Below are 5854 nucleotides of genomic sequence, written 5' to 3' on the forward strand. Positions count from 1 at the left end.
GAACATCAGATAACACAGCTTAAAAGAGATCTTGCAGATGCCCAGGAAACTTCATAGTCAAAAGATCAGGTATGCTCTTGCTATCAGAACAAGCAAAACAGCTATCTTTTAAAAAATCACATTGCAAAGTAGAATGTGAAGAAGCTAGTCATGCAGTATTTCACACTTGCTTACTTTTCTAGGCAAAAATATTTTATCACAAATTTTCTAAGTGGATATTTCTCTGGTGTTTGTCTATAAATTAAAGATAGAATTTGTGGTAGAAATGCTGTCAAAATGCATGCTGATATAAATAAATGGAGCACATTAAAAAGAGCACATCCAGCAGATTGAGATCACATCTTGAGTACTGCTTCCATTTTTGGGCTCCCCAGTTAACAAAGGACATGGAGCTTCTTGAGAGAGTCCAGCAGAGGGCCACAACTGGGATGAAGGTCTTGCAGAATTTTCCTTATGAGGAATGGTTGAGATCTGGGACTGCTCAGCCCGAAGGAGAGAAGGCTTGAGGGGGGACCTTACAACACTTATGAATAAAGTGTGGGAATCAAATGGATGGAGCCAGGCTCTATTCAGTGGTGTGCAGCAAGAGGACACAGGTCAACGGGCAGAAACTGGAGCACAGGAAGTTGCGTACAAACACAAGGAAGATCTTTACTGTGAGGGTGACAGAGCACCAGAGCAAGCAGCCCAGAGAGGTTGTGGAGTCACCTTCTATGGAGAAATTTCAACCCTTCCAACATCTACAATTCTGTGACTCCGTGATTCTGTGTGAACATAAGAATATGATTTCTGTTAAGTTTGTAGATAACTGCAAATCCCCTTATACTCATTTTCAAGGTCAGAAATGTTGTACTTTTTCATGGTATAAGAATTGATAGGGGTTTTAATTACTCTTTTTACCTTGCTCAGAGAATCCTTCCTGTGCAAAGAAGTTCATAAATTGAGAATGTTTGGGTTTTATTTATGGTATAATACGTTACTACACCTCATAATATGGTGAGATAATTTATAGTTCTATAGAAACTTTCTCAAATTCATGACTTTAATTAGAAATTACATCATTTAAGATACTCTGTTTCTCTACTTTCCGAAATCTTTTTTTTTAATCATATACTAAAAGTAGAAAAATACAACTCCTCCTCATTTTCAATGAGTTTTAGAAAGAGATGTACAAGGCACATACAATTACAAACATTTTAAGAATCAGCTATTGAGGAAAAAGTGTTGTTTATATTCTAGTTTTTTTGTTTGTTTGTTATTTGTTTTTTTGCTTAGCCAAAAAAGGACAACAGAAGGAATTAACCTCCCAGCAAAACTCTTATAATTAGAACCTTTTTATTATTTACTGAATAAATAGAATGAAATGGAAACATTACTGTGACAGGGTATTATGTCTATTAAGTTTTACACACCTGAAAAAATGTGTTAAAACAAATAATTGTTGTCATGTTAACATCACAGTTTTCAAGCTGTCTGAAACAATTTTAAATTCTCAAAAGAGGATGTTTAAATTTGGAACCAAAAACAGTGCTGCACGAATAATTAAAGGCTTAAGTTAAATACATAGACATTCATTTAAATTTAGATCTGCAATAACATTTACTATTATTCTCCAAGGCTTTGACTGTGCTTGACAGAAACAAAGTACTCTGGGATTAATTTCAAGAAATGGTGCCAACTGTGTGCAATTTGCTGTAATTAAGACATGAAAGAGTACTAAATATTCAGATTAAAGGAAGCATGATGTAGCATGATAGAGAATCAAGGTGTGGCATCAAGCCAATAACACACAGTCAGTCATGAATACTCAATAGTGATTGATACTTTTATCTATAAACTTATGTCTATAAACTTGCATCCCATGCTTAAGATACGTGCATACAGAAATTAAAACTGTGTCTCTGCATCTTGACAGAATGGACTTGTCTAAATCCAGACTCTAAGTTGCATATGACAAATTCAAGCAATAATAAAATACAGTTGAGTCACTGTTGTTTTACACAGTTCAGAATTTTAAACTATAAGGAAAAAAAAAAAAAGTAAAGGAAAAAACAAGAAAAAAAAAGAGAAAACAAGCATGACATCTTTTTTCCAATGGCTTTGGTATACCCCTATGGCCATATTAACCTAGGGCATTTGCCTGAGTACCAAATGAAAGAGCTCTGTGGCAGTTGGCACCAAGAGGTTAACAATCCCCAGTTCTTATTTTATTTTACTTTGTTTTTTAATTCATGAAATATTAAAAAAAAAAAAAGGAAAATCATTCATTTAGATCAAACTGCATTTCTCTCACAATTGCATGGAAAAATATATATATATATATTTGCCTTTGAACTTATAAGTATTGATTAATGATGCATTTATTGTAATACTGAATCTTTTTTTCAACAGGCTATTCTAAATTAAAGTCCTTGTAACTTTTTGATCCTGGAGGAGATTGTGGATACTTGACCTAGTTGCTAATGAGGTGCTATATAATCTCACGTACCCCATAGCTCAAAATAGCAGGATGCAGTATAAAAAGTACATCATAAAAAGCACTATTGGAATGCTTTTTGTCTTCACAGGCAATACGCAAAAGAGATGACCTTCTGAGAAAGTCGGAAGCTGATTTCCTGCGGGCAAAGAAAGGAATCAAAGCAAAAGTGGCTGAGGTGGAGCACCTTGGCAGTGTGGTCAAGAAACTGAAAGCCAGTATCCAGGACACACAGAAAGAAAGGAATCAGACAGAGACAGAAACTGCCATACTGAGAACTGAGATTCAGCAGCTAAATCAGAAACTGCAGGGTGTGCATTAGCAGTGCAGAAGGACAGGTAATAATGTATAAAAATAGTAATATTACGGAAATATGAATTTAGAATAGTCTAATTGAAAATTTTTCCTTCTTATTTATATAATGTATGCAATCAACTGAATACTGGAAGTTTTTCTGTACTGCTTTTGGGTAAATTCATGATACAGACAATGATCTCAAAACTAAATAAACACAAATGCTGTTTTCTATTTCTGTCACATGGTCTTTGTATTAATTTGGTAAAACATCTATTTCTGTCATCTATCTTCTGAGCACTACTCATTCACAAGCAATGCAAAGCATGAATTTAATGTAAGAAATTTGATATTGATAATATTTTAGGTGACTTTTTAAACTAGTATGATGGACCCTTAGTATAGACAAACTAACAGTTTTTGCAGCAGCACAGTAATGAATATAGATTTTCTTTTCCAAGAAAGAATAATATATATAAAACCAAAAACAGATAGAAAAAATAAGCAATTGTTTTATTTTATCCCAAAATTGCTTTAAATAATTTTTGTTTCATAAATTTGGTTTTCGTACTAGCTACTGTAAAACAGCGAGTTTTCAAAATAAGCAAATGCGAAAGGAAATTGCTATATGACTATTTTGAAGTCACAGTATAGTGGAGTTTGAAATATACTACTTTTAGCAAATAAAATATTAATGAAGTCATTTGGAACATAATAGACAGCCTGTGTCAACCCCTTAATTTTCTCTTCCACTATTCACAACATTGCCAGATACGTGTTTCTGGATAAAACCCCCTAGAGGTCTGCTGCAAATTCTTTTTCAATACAACCAGATCATTGCAGATAATTGTATTACACAGGGTATTGATCCAAAATCGTTGTGCACCGGAAACATCTGAAAAAACATGATTATAGCTTTCTGTTTATTGTTCGTACATCATATAAGCAGGCTTTTGTGTGAATCACCTGTAAGAAAGGCAAGGTGGAAACATCAGAGAAATTACCTCTTTACAAGAATCTATTGATCACTTTAAATCAAAGAAGTATGTTTGACATAAGATTACCTGCCAGTTTGAACATTAGGTACACTATGTTATAGCCTGGGGCAGTTGTAAGTCTGACAAAGGGATTGTAAATAAAGCATGCAGCTGCTAGCGCCTCTGGCTTGGGATCAACCAAGGCTCAAGTCCAAGGCATAGGTAAACTTAAAATAATTTAACCCTTTTTTATCAGGACACCGTGAGTTAGAACAGATTATCAAAAATAGTGACTGAGGAACCTTTTTTTTTTGTAAGTAGGTATGTTAATTGCAAAATATGCATTGTTGAATCTGTTTACAAATGAAAACTAATATAAATAAAATACATTTTTGAATAAACTTCGGTCTCCAAGCAGCAGGCAACATCACTAAACAACTTCTAAGAAGTTTTATAATGTTTTTAAATGTCTATTTCTAGATAATACAGAAAATGTTATTTCAAATAAAATTCACAGTCACTTAATAAGTTCTGAAATCTGCATACATTTCATTTGAAATACAAAGAATATTCTTTTACTAAAACAAATCAACAACTAAAAAACTTTAAAGGGGAAAGATATGTATTGCATGTAAACTATTTACTGTTCTTTTAATTTCAAACTCCAATAGTAGGAGCCTATAGATAATTAACTATACTCATATAAGCAGTCATACTGGTTTTAATGAAGCCATCTACCTCAGAACCGTTATATATAAATTTATAAAAGAAATGGGTCCAAAAATCCATGACAAATAGAATTTTGTCTTATATTTCTTTTTTAATAATGACAGCTTAGTCTTATACATACCAAAATTGCCTAAACAGCTGGTTTTTAAATGAAAGAAGAAAACTTGTTATAAGTTGATTATTAAACTGTATTGTTATTTTTTCATGTTGGCATTACTAAATATTTAACTCATTAGTTCACAGAGATTCAGATGTGTTTGAAATCCAGTAAAGATGAGCCGTAGGTGATATATGCTGCTTGTTAAAAATGTAGCTGGTCTTGTCATTTCTGTGCCTTCCTGAGGCACAAATTTAGGCAATTAATATACAGTATTTTATTTATTTTCAGTAATGGTGGCTATTGTATTGTTTTGTAAGAATTTGAGTTCTATTCCTGTCAATAAGAAAAGAATAAAGTGATTTTTTATTTAAAGAAATTAACATGGATGTTCTGAGTTCATAAATGTAGATGTGATAGCTGAGTTTAGATTGTGCACATATGATCAACATTGTTGAACATTAAAGATAATAAATGCAGAATCATTTTAACAGAACACAAATGTTTTTCCTTAAAGAATTCTATCCATCTCAGATGAAAAATAGTGTTTTTTGGCTTCATTGACACCTGGTGTACTTATCACTCTTTAATATTATATGACAACACATTTAAAAAAACTTTTTTTTATTCCTGATCAATTTATGATCATGTGAACTCCTGTTATGCTACTTACTGAATTGCTATTACTAAAAGCTTCTTCAGTTCTTAAATTTTCTAGTGTCGAATTTCAAAACAATTTAAATATTACTTATTGATGGGAATGCATCCTGAAAAATGTTTGTACTGAAGCACTTGCTTTAATGATCAGTTCAATTCCAATATATCTTAAAACTAGTAACTAAATGTGCCTGTGTGCCTGAAGCCATATATTTAGAGAACAGTATAAAAACAAATTCATATGTGTGTCTGCACATGTACACATACAGCCATGCACCGTCACAACTTGTACATGCACACACTAAGGGTCAAAAATTTAAATTAAAACCTATGAACATATATCTTTTAGGAAAATGGTCAACAAAGAACAAAGGAAAAATGTCTTTGTCTTAAATCACTTATTTTTCTGAGAGCTGTACTGCTCTCCTTTCTTTTGGTCTAAGGAAAGATTGCCATCTATTGGATGACCTTGGAAAATAGCAGGTTTTTACTATGTATGTACTCCGTAATTCGCTAAAAAAAAAAAAAAAAAAAAAAAAAAAAAAAAAAACCAACCCACAACATACTGAAATTGAAGACGTTGTGGTTAAATTGTATACATTATGATTGTAAAATGGTACAAGA

This window comes from Meleagris gallopavo, chromosome 3, assembly GCF_905368555.1.
Source record: "Meleagris gallopavo chromosome 3, MGAL_WU_HG_1.1, whole genome shotgun sequence".
In the NCBI taxonomy this organism is placed as follows: Eukaryota; Metazoa; Chordata; class Aves; order Galliformes; family Phasianidae; genus Meleagris; species Meleagris gallopavo.